At 41.1% G+C, this 12,324-nt stretch overlaps 1 non-coding gene across 1 annotated transcript; it reads left to right on the top strand.

The window, feature by feature from the left end:
• Positions 1-11,760: 11,760 nt before the first annotated feature.
• On the top strand, positions 11,761-11,892 carry LOC127196785 (small nucleolar RNA SNORA17). Its single transcript, XR_007831552.1, has one exon. It is a non-coding gene; the product is annotated as a small nucleolar RNA SNORA17 (small nucleolar RNA).
• The last annotated feature ends 432 nt before the right edge of the window (positions 11,893-12,324 follow it).

Here is a 12,324-nt window from a genome sequence, read left to right as displayed (position 1 = left end):
ATATGGATAAAAGAATTCCACTGTTGTGCACACTGAACTTTCAAAGAAAGCTTAGAGCCATTTAGTATAAGTCATCAGATCTGACTTTGTCCATATGCAGACAACTTACCTGCGGTCCAGAGAAGAAGTGACTTCCCCATGGTCATACAACTTGATAAGGTCAGAGGCGCACATTAGATACAGTATGCTGAATCTACGTCCGATTTTATTGAATTTGAGACAGTGATTGCTGTAGAAAATGAAAATGATCATTGCCTTTATGTAAGTCAACACTCTCAGCTGCTTCACGAAATTTAGTTTCTATATATCGCTGCAAAAGGAGGACAGTGCAGAGGGAAAGCAAATTGCTGGATGAAAAGAAAATCTAGCATGCTCTCCAAAGTCCATTCGCTTCAAAGCAAATTGAGTCTGACGTTAAGATGGCTATAATAAAAAGGAAGATGATACCAAGTGGTAAGAAAATGGGAAAACTGAACTGTTTCAGACATTACTGATGAAAAAGTAAAATGGTTTATTCTGCTTACATATGAATGCCCACAGGAGTATTATTCAAATAACCAAAGACAGTAACTCAAATGTCTACAAACTGAGGATTGAATAAACAAAACATGGTATATTCCTATGAAGGAATATTATCCAGCTATAAAAAGCTGTGAGGTACTAGTGCTAAAACATGCTATAACATGGACATACCTTGAAAACATTGTGATAAGTGAAAAAAGCCAGATATAAAAGGTCATATTACATAATTTCTTTTATAGGAAGTGTTTAGAGTAGTCAGAAAGTAAATGAGTGATTTCCAGGGCATAAGGAGAAAAGAATAGAAAAAGCCTTTGTCTGTTTATTTGGTTTTACAATTTCATACATATTTTCAATGTATTATGAATATATTACTACCCACAACCATCTTTTATCTTCTTCTGATTCCTGCAGACCCTGTGCTTCATTACCAGTCTCTCCTCTACTTCTGTGTCTTTTGTTTTTATTTAGACCACTGAGTCTGTATGAGGGTTGTTTATATGAGCATGTATGATGTGTTATTACTGGAAGGAACATGGGCACCTTACCAGTGGGTACACTGCTAAAGAAAACTACAGCTTCTTCTCTCGTAGCTATCAACCTCCAATAGCCCTTCATGAGGGGTGATGTCTCCTAAACACCTCCCGTATACTTGACAGACTGTTGAATAGCCAATTTTGTACCTTGTGAAGTGTTTACAGCTCACATGTGTTCATGGTTGCAGTGGTCGGTTCATATCCAGAAGACACCACTTCATAGCACTCCTCCGCAAATGTTCTGAAATTAGAAAATGGTAATGGTTGCATATTTTTATAAATATAGTGAAAATAATCTCCATATGTGCTAGGCAGATGGTTAAATATAACATGATTGATAAATGTTGAGTAGAGGATAGGTAGGAAGGTAGGTAGGTAGATAGGTAGGTACGTAGGTAGATAGATAGATAGATAGATAGATAGATAGATAGACAGATAGATAGACAGATAGATAGATACATACATACATATATACATAGATTTATAGATAGATGACAGATACATAGATGATGATGATGATGAATATAGATAGGTAGATAGGTAGATAGATAGAAGATAGACAGACAGACAGATAGAGATGGTAGATGGAATTGCTGTATGAATAACCTACCAAGTACTAAGTCTTAAGTTGCCTGTTGGAAGTACAGACACAAGCAAAACAGCTATGGCTGCTGCCCTTGTGAGACTTATGGTCCTAGGAAGGTATTTTTCTTACCACAAGAGAGAAGGAAAAGAGTAATGGAAACAAAGAACAAACTGGTCTCCTTGGTTGAGAGACAGTTGCCAAAGTTTCCTTTAGAAACATACCAAAGCTCTTCTTCTGGGATTGTGTAATAGCTACTGTTTTACCCAATCATTAGGAGAGAAAAAGATCACTTCACCAGGTCTACAATGAGAGTGTGATGCAGCTGCCAGGCAGTGAGGCTCAATAGGACCCACCAGGGCACCATGCATTGTGGCCCTCAGGGTGATCCCTCAGAGACACACTGCCTCCCAACCTCACCAGCATCATTGCTCTCACTACCAGGGAAGGTCCTGTTGCTCTGGAAGGAATCTCAGCAAGGAACACAGGAATACACTGTGGAAGCAGGAGATTGTCAGTAGTCATAGGAACCATCCACCAGGCTGTGAAACAAACATAGCACTGGGCAGAGAGAATGTGAGACAGACATTAGTAATGACTGTTACAGAAAATAGCCAAGAGAAACCCAATCTAGAATCTCTCTCACCCATGGGCTCAGTGCATGGAGCAACTCTTTGTGTACTGGGAACTTCCATATGAATACAGTGACAACATGAAATGACAGCCCAAATAGAGACTTTTTTTCTCAAAATAATTTGCTCCAAAACCCCAAATCTCCAGGCTGAAGCACATTAGAACCAGCACATTCATGTTCTAGTTTTCAATCAACATGCAGGAGCAAACTTTCTTTTATACCCATAGGGCCAAAAATTGATGAGTATGAGGGAGCAGCATTGGGGAACCTTCCCAACATAGAAGCCTCCCACTTTTTGTATCCCTTTGCACATATCTGGCTCATTTCTCCAGGGTTCCTTTGACTTCTCAGGATCATGTCATGATTCACTTAAAAGCCTAGAGAACAAAAGAAATGGATGCACTTGACCTTTGAATGTGGAGAGCCTGCTAAGGGTGGTACCTGTGGGATTCTGTATTGTGGTTGGCAGTGAAAGGGGGATCAAGGGTCAGTTAGGAGACATGGAATAACAAAGGAAAGAATTAGATATTTTGTAGATAAATATTTTAAAGACTTGAAATTTACTTATGGTTTTGAAAGCATATGATGTTTTGATGCTATGTGAAAATACAATGTACTAGGTAGGCTGTTTGGGTTTCAGTTGCTGACTTCCCATCTAAAGTGAGTCTATGGAAACCGTTCAGTATGGAATTGTCAGATGTGATGTCACTGTTTATATCTAGAGAGAGGTGAAGAGTGGCATCAAATAATGAGCATAACTGGCTAATCCCCAAATCCCTTACAGCTGACCTAGTGCAGCTGCCAATTAAGAGGACTTAACTAACATCCAGTGAGCATTTACTCTTTATTCTACCTTGCCGCCTGGGAAAGTTCAAACTGAATCACAGTTCCAGGTCTTAAAGAGTTTGCTATCTAGCTGGAGACACAGAACAAGCAGGATTGAAGCTGAGTGGAAGGCAGGCTCACGCTTGAGAAGTCAAAAACCTAAGTTTGTTTTCAGCTTTGCAGTTTGGGAGACTGGTTTGAACAGCATCAAGAGTGAATTAGTCACTCAGAAAAGGAAAATCTAAGAATAGCCATGGCAGCTTTCCATCTGTAATTCTCATTCTCCCTGCTTCGCTGCTGACTCACAGCTCTTGTGATCACCACACTCCTTCCTTGGGTATCTGTGTTAGCATCTCAACACTGGAACATAACAACCTAAAGGGGGAAACGTTTGCTTGGGATTCAGTTTCAGCCCATGGTGACTCCATCTTGTTGTTTCTGGATGAGGATTAAGGAGAACATCACGGCAAGAAGCACCCAGTGGGGAAAGCTGCTCATCTCCCACAGACAGGGAGCAGCAAGAGCAAGAGGAAGGGATCAGGAACAAGATACACCCTTCAGGCCATGCCACAGTGACCTGCTTGCTCTACCCAGGATGCCCTAGTGTCCACCATCATGCAAGAATGTTATCAAATTATAACTTCATCAATAGCATAAACAAATGGATCCAATCACCTCTTAATGATTAACATCTTGGGTTCAAGACTACAACACATGGGTTTTTGTTTTTTTGCGGGGGGGGGGGCATGTCATACCAAGTTATAACAGTGCTAACTGTGTCCGGTAGAGTAGAAGTATGGACAAGGATGATAAAGCACATGGAATTTGGGCCTAATCAACCAGGTTGGAAATACAATTATTTAACAGATTCAATATTATGACCTTGTTAAGACATAAATTTTACCCATACTGAACACAGATTATTTAAAAAAAAAGTCAGTAAAAGACATGCAAGCAGAACACAAGCATATATATAAAATAAAATAAAATAAAAAAGATCATCCACCATGATCAAATTGCCTTTATTCTGGAGACGAAAGGAAGGGTCAATATAATAAGTCAATAAATGTAATAAATCTTATTTACTGACCAAAAATAAGAATAACATGACACCTCACTGTAAGGAAAAAGCCTTTGGCAAAATCCAACATACCTTCGTGATGAAAGTCATAGAGAAAAAAGAACTGAGGAGAAAATATCTCCTGCTTTTTTGTATTTCTTATTCACTCATACATTACATTATTATCACAGTTTCCCCTCCCTTCGCTCCTTCCACTCCTCATCCCTTCCCAGATCCACTCTTCCTCCATTTCCCTTCAGAAAAAAAGCAGCCCCCCCCCCCAAGGGATAGCAACTGAACATGGCATAACAAGTCGTTACACTAAGACTAGCCACAAAACCCTCATAGCAAGGCTGGAAGAGGCAACCCAGTAGTGGGAAAAGGGTCCAAAAAGGAGGAAAAACTCCCACTCCCACTGTTAAGCATCCTACAAGAGCACCAACCTATACTTAATGATACCATTTATGCAGAGGACCTAGCTCAAAATCATATAGGCTCTCTGATTGTCACTTCAGTCTCTGTGAGCCCTTATGAATCCTGCTTAGTGGCTACTGTGGACCGTGTTCTCCTGGTATCCTACACTCCTCTGGCTCCTACAACCCTTCCCCTGCTTTTCCGAGGGGTTTCCTGAGCTCCTCCTAATGTTTGGCTGAGGGTCTCTGCATTTGCCCCCATCAGTTGCTGCATAAAGCCTCTCTGATGACGATCAGGCTAGGCACTGATCTATTGACTACAGAAGAATATTATTAGGAATAATTTCATTGACTTTTCCCCCTTTGTTTTTGTCAGTTGTGTTTGGTTCCATCCTGGGTCTCTGGGCTATCAAAATGCTGACCACTGAAAACTGGGATCCTATTAAAAATCTTCTGCAACAGCTAAAGACATAATCAATTGAGTCAAGAGAAAGCCAACAGAATGGGAGAGAGTCTTTGCCAACTGTGTATCTCATAGAGGACTAGTAGCCAAAATATAGGAAATGCTAAAAAAAATAAAATAAAAAAAAATACAGAGAACCAAGAAAAACTCAGCTCAATTTAAACAGGGGTTACAGATATGAACAGAATGGCCTCAAAAGAAGAAGTTAAAATGGCCAAGAAATATCTTTAAAGGTGTTCGACATCCTTAGCAATTAGAGAAACACAAATTAAAAAGCTTTGAGATTTCATCTTATCTCAGTCAGAGTAGCTAAGATCAAGAAGACAACTGACAACAAATTCTGGTGAGGATACAGAAAAAGGGAGACCCTTATTCATTATTGGTGGGATTGCAAAGTTGTACAGCCATTCTGAAAATCAATATGTATAATTCTCAGAAAGTTAAAAATATATCTGTACTATGACCCAGCTAGACCACTCTCTAGCAGATGCTCAAAGGACATCCTACTCCGTAGATACTCCATGTTCATTGTTGCTCTACTCACAACAGTTAGGAAATAGAAACAAACCTAAACTTTCTTCAACTGATGAATGAATAGTGAAAATGCAGTATATACACAACAATGTTGTATTCAGCTGTAAAGGAGAAGAAACCAGGTGGTTCTGTAAAGTGGCCTAGGTTGGCTGGACCAAGGATGGACTCCAAGCCTGGAGCCGTACTGTAGAGAAGTGACTCAACATGCTGATCCAACTCTTTCTTGCTTAAGTAGGCTACAAGGTGAAGAACAAGGTCATCAAAGGCATCCTAAGAAGTAGAGAGCAATCAGGGCCCCCAACGTTCCGTACAATCAGCACACAGTTTTCCCAAGCAATGAGCTTTGGCGTGTGAGTTGCATCAACCCAGACAAAGAGACCCTGTCTGAGACACTGCCTAGTGAGCACCTTGGCTACAGTGTGTGACAATTCTCACATTCCAGTCTCAGCCTTGCAGGTGAGCCAGAGAGCTGAACACTAGGGTGGATTAATTACCTTTTCTTGTTCCTTTTTCAACAATTCATATTACCCAAGGCTTCTCTGTATAGATTACTTATATCCCTGAGGATATAAACCGAAGCCAAGTATTATTCATGTGGTCAATAAATGTGCATTAAACTCCTGCTGTGGTTCTAGCTAAATAAGTAAGTAAATAAATAAATAAGACAAAGATTTCTTGAGCTCCTGGATTTTATATACTACCTGAGGAGATGCTCAATAAATAAGTACATAAAAATGTGTCCTGTTAGAGTTGGGGAGGGAGGCATGGAATATGCATAAGAACAGGAGACGGAGTATTTTCTTGCAGTGGAGATTTTAGCTGAAAACACTGTGTGAGAATTTTAATGGGGAAACTAAGGGATGTATTAACGATGATAATCACTGTTTGGGGTATTTTTAAATGCATCCTCAAAGACTTGTGGAGGGTAGGGGAAATCTCACACTCTCAAAAAGAATAATTTCCAAATCCCTAAGGAAACACATTTATTCTCCTCTGTAATTAATAGTAATTTTATAGGAATTTTTGGAAAATAATGAGTAGGGCTAGCTTTGATCTGTTCCATCAGTGGCACCTAAGACAAAATGAACACCCACTGTTTTTTGTCTGCTACCCATCTATTCTGTCCTGTATTGCTATAGAAACTTTAGCTTTTCATTTGACATAGTCCTCCTGAATCATGCCTCTAAACATACACACATTTAACTAGTGCCTTGTTTTGTGTCACCCTGCCACTTACATTTTATATGATTTTTCAAGTACCACCTTACATCTTGTGGGAAGTGCACAGTTCTCCCCGGGATTATTTAGACTCTTGGGGCTTCTATGACTCTAGCCACCTCTGGCTCCCTTTCCCAGCCTCCACTAAGGCTTCCCTCTCTCGTCTTGTGTCTTTGGACTACGCCTTTATTCTTTTGTTGGGGCCTCATCATTGCCGCATTCCAAACCTCCTACTACAAACACAGACTCTATCCCTGACGCCTAAGACATCTCTTAGGGATAAACATTTACTGACAAAGATGACATATTGCTAGAGAAATATTTTAGCAGATAGTCTAAAATTGGGAATTACTCTTCTCTACTTTTTAGCAAGTTCTTTCAGAGTTATTGTCAATGGCATACCTAAGTTTTTATAATTAACCATATACCCTACTTTCCCTCTCTACTCCATTATTCTGCCTTTGCTCTGCACTATTTGCTCTCTCCATCAACTTTGTGCGTTTCTTTGAGGACACACTTACCTGCCTCTTTCCTCCTTCCAAAATATTCTCAAATGTCTTGTCTTTACTTCTAAGCAGTCTATCAAGCTATTTTCCTCCAAGAAAATAAAATTATTCCCCTAATAGAAAAAAAATTAACAGCAAGTTTTACTTTCTATTTCCAACATTAAAAAAACACTCTAAAAGAAAATATAAGCTGCTTTGAATGAAATTTTTGTGACCTTCTCAATATAAACCTCTTATTTCCCTACTCAAGTGGAAAAGCATTGTGGGGCTACCATCACCATCACCACTCCCACCATGATGGCGTTTTAATAACAGACAGTCATCTATTCATGTATCATGTTCCTCTGGTTAGCTAGAAAATGGAATGGCAATGCATTTCTCTAAATTGCATTTGGCCTTGCTTAAAACAAGGGCAAATTCAAAGCTAGGTCTGTGTGCTGAGAGGCTTCTTCTGTGGGAAAGTAGTCAAGGATAGCCACAATGGCAGCAAGTCTCCACTCTCAGGAAGTGCCGTGGCACAATGGAAAATTGAAAATGAAGAGTGTGTGCAACTGCTTTGCCTTGTATGTAAACACTTGGCATCATTAGCGGGCAAAGCTGTGGTGTGGAGCAAGCTAGGAAAATGTCATTTCCATATGGATTTAGATTTCACTGTCTCTGAGAATTAAGTTCATCTTTGACATGTGCACAAGTATGCGCTTGTGTGTTTGTGTGCATGTGCCAGTGGTTACCCACTTGGACTCAAGAAGAATTAGAACTGTCTGTAAACTCAGACTGCTGGAGAACTCTTAAAGGAACTAAATTTAAAGGAACTGAATTTGAATGCACACTCTACCTGGACTGTGGAGAAAAGCCCAGAGCAGCAAAGATCATGAATCCTGTGCTATGAAAGTCTGTAAGACACCAGGTCAGACCTCTCAGCTCTAACTCAAGTTAGTAAAAAGCATAATCAAAACATGCATGAAGTTGAAGAATCATATATTAGAAAATAAATCTAAGCAGAGGAGGAGAAAGATAGGGTAGAAACCGGGCTGTGCCCACAGCAAACTTTGGGTTTAAAGTCCCTCATCACCCTAAACACCGTTGAGAGAACTATGGGGCCGTTTCTGCACAGTATAGTATGATGGAAAAAGGACAAATTTGCAAAATGAAGTGAGGTCTGCCCCTTAATCTTTCTCTTTTGGATGTCTAAAGGGTGGAGCCCACTATTAACAAACCGGCTCATCACTTGTTTGGCGGGTAACACTACAGGCCATAAATATCTCCTGGGACTAGAGCTTCGGACAGTTGTGAGAAGCCACAGGGGCACTGAACATCAAACCCAGGTCCTCTGAAAGGGAAGGTCTGCTCTGAACTGCTGAGCCAGCTCCCCAGGCCTAAGACTTCTTTCTTTAATATACATCTATGGGCTCATCCAATTGAAGGAGTAAGAATAACAGTTCTTTGAGAGCTGTAATCTTATAGTTGAATTCTTAAGGATGTTCTGGGAATCTGTGCTGGCTATAACTTTATGATAATTTCTTACAGGAGTCAAGTGATTTTCAACTAAAAATACTAATATTTACATCTTAGAAAGATATGGATCTGGTGAGAGGAAAAATGATAGCCTTCAAGACTGGGGAGATACTTGAGGGAGTCACCTTCATCTGGTGTCACCGCCTGCTCTTTTCTTGATGCCACTCAGGAATGGGCATCCAGCATACAATCTCCTCGCACACTCTTCCTTTTAGTCTCTGTTAGGGATAACCTAGCTGACAATTTGGCTTTCAGTGTTGAGTTCATGCCTTCAGGGATGAGAACTTATTTCAGAATTCTCTGGAAAGGAAACGTCCTTAAAGCCTTTACAGGAGGTGAAACATCTACTGTCATACAAACAGACCTACTGCGAAAATGTCCACAGTACAGTAGCATTCATTAAACAAACCAAGAGCATAGGTGCACAGAACTCTGCCAGGAAGATGATTAACTTCCTGTGTCAAGGCTGTGGTATCCAGATATTTGAGCCAGCATTATTCTAGATGACTCTGGAAGGGTATCCTTTGGATGAGATTAATATTTCAGTCTGAGTAAAGATGAACATCTCTTATAACGTGATGCATCTCCCCCAACAAGCTGAGACCTTTAGTAGAAAACACTAACTTCTCTGGAGGAAGTGGAGTTTGCCAACAGACTGCGGTCATATCCAAGCTCAATCACTGAGGACGCTGACACCCTTCAATGCAGTTCCTCATGATGTGGTGACCTCCAGCCATAAAATTATTTTCATTCCTACTTCATAACTGTGATCTTCCTACTGTTATGAATCATAATGTAAAGATCTGGGGTTGGTGATGGTCTTAGGTGACCCCTGTGAAAGGGATCATGACCAACAGGTTCAGAACCATGGCTTTAGCTGCAATACTGCTTCTTCGGGGATTGACCCTGCAGGTCTGTTTTATACCTGCAGCCCTTAGACTTAAGAGCTGCTGGGGTATCATCTGTATTAGCTAACCCTTTATGTCTCTCCTCTTCTTTCCTCCCTTGCTATTCCCTCTCTCCCTGCTTCTACCTTCTCTCTCTCTCTCTCTTTCTCTCTCTCTCTCTCTCTCTCTCTCTCTCTCTCTCTCTCTCTCTCTCACACACACACACACACACACACACACACACAGAGAGAGAGAGAGAGAGAGAGAGAGAGAGAGAGAGAGAGAGAGGAGAGAATCTCTGTTAGTTCTGTTTTCTAAAGAATGCTGACTAACACTCACAAGATTGTAAGAATAGGATAGGGCTGGAGAGGTGGCTTAGCAGTTAAGACTGCCTACTGTTCTTGCCAAGGACCCAGCTTCAGCTCCCAGCACACACTTCAAGCTGCACACAACTGCCTCAAGTCAAGATCCAGGGGATGCAACACCTCTGGCAACTGTGGGTTCCTGCACTCTTATTGACAAGCCTATGTACACACACACACACACACACACACACACACACACACACACACACACACAATTTTAAATAATAAAAACAAATCCGTAAAGAGATGTTTTTATCTGTATTATGGTTATTCCACTGAAACAATTTTAGGCATTTTATAAATCAAAAGGATATACTGGTGTTTAACTGCTATAATTTTTCAAAATGCCCACTTGAAAAAGCACTCTTGGAATATGAAGATTCTTCATGCAGCCCATGAGTCACACCGTCATAGAGATTCCCCTGACCAAAACCCAATGACATATCGCTGCTTGAGAAATGTCACATAATTAGATGGGGCCTGAATAAGAGTCATCCACCTGCCACAGCATGAGGGAGGGGATGTGAGAGACAATGAGTGGGAAAACAAAGCTGGTGACACCCCATGACATAGTATACCTCATGCAGGGCTTGGCCCTCCAGGCACAGCAGGCCCAGAGCATTCAAACAGCACAATGGCAAGAAATGCGGTGAGCAGCTCAGCCCATCAAAGTCACTTTCTGCCCATAAATCACAGAAACACCGGAGCATCCCTAAGAGCAAAAGAGAGCCCTTGTTCCTTCCCACTCTTTCCACACACGAGAGCCCCCATGGCTTAGCTTCAAGGCTAGACACGTGAAGAGGGCTACCCGCTATTGATATTTGGTCTTTCTACTAACTTGGTCAGACTGAACTATTTTACTGATTCAGACAAAATTATAATTTGCTTTTTATAGGATTCCCTATGAAAAGGTTGTAATTTATCACATATTTTTCCCAAAGCAATAATCTCTAAATCTTCTGACAAATGTATCCCTATAATTGTCATTTAAATAATGCATCGCGATGCATAAAATAACTGGGGTAAAATGGAATTTAACAAATATATCTTTCAAGAACTAAAATCTCGGGGCTACAGATATAACTGGGTGATAGAGGACTTGCTTAGCATGTCAGGGATCTGGGTTTAATTTCCTGTACAGTTAAAGAAAAAATATAAAAAAGACAACTGGCGACTCCTGGGAGAGGGAGAACAGTTTTCATATGCACGCACACATACTGACAGCACTAAGTGAACTCCGCAAATTAAAAAGAAAGATACATAAGGTTGGGCGGGAATAGTGGTGAGCAAGATAAGTGAAAGGAATGGAGCAGTGAGAATAGGTGGTGAATCTGATCAAAACACTTTATACACATATGTGGAATTCTCAAACAATAAAAGCAAACAAAAACAAACCAAAACTCAAAGAAGTACCTAGCCCAACCATAACTATTTATTCATAAACTACATTTTTATAGCATTTACTGATATGCCACAAGTACTATAAAACAAATATAAGAGTAGAAAGGGGTCAGGATATGAGCAATACCACCTTAACATCCAGCGTTGGAGGGCAACAAAGAGCCTCTATCTTCCTGGAACCTTCTAGAATCCTCCAAGCCGGCAAGTCATCAGGAGGCATCTTCAACATACAGTGAAATTTTCATTTAAAAGCCTATGGCTTTTAGTGGCAGCAAGAACCTCCATTAAAACTGCTTTTCTTCCTACTCCTTGAAGTGTTGCAGGTGTGGCTGCTATGTCACATGTGTGTCAGTAGATGGCAGAGAGGAGAGAGGCTGTGTCTACACCGAGTGTCTTCACCTAAGAATGTCTGAATGATTAGTAGCCTAACATTCCCTGAAAAAAGTGAGCCTGAGATGACCACCAGTCCAGAGCCAGGAAGCTCAGAGAGGTAGCCTGAGATGACCATCAGTCCTGTGCTACAGGCTCTCACAGCTCCCAGGGCTGGGAGTAAGCTGGAGACTAGAAGAATTCCACCTGGGACTGAGGGTCCCTTGGCAGGAGTGAGTTTAAGACAGACCCTTGCATTGTGCCACTGAGGGGGTGGAGTAGGCAAGAGGAGCAAACCCTAGGTGACCACCAGACAGGCACTGTGGGGCTTGAATGGGGAGCTAGCTTGAGAATGACCACCAGTGGGTTGCCACACAGGTGTGGGGCAGGGGCAGACCTTGCCCGAGATGACCTCTGCCCAGTGCCATAACGCACAAACAGGGCATAGCACTCCTGAGACCATTTCTGAGACAATACCAGATACTCAGAGACCCTG

The sequence above is a fragment of the Acomys russatus genome, chromosome 12 (genome assembly GCF_903995435.1).
Source record: "Acomys russatus chromosome 12, mAcoRus1.1, whole genome shotgun sequence".
Taxonomy (NCBI): domain Eukaryota; kingdom Metazoa; phylum Chordata; class Mammalia; order Rodentia; family Muridae; genus Acomys; species Acomys russatus.
Note: the sequence above shows the minus strand (reverse complement) of the source record. Positions and strands in the feature narration are given on the sequence as shown.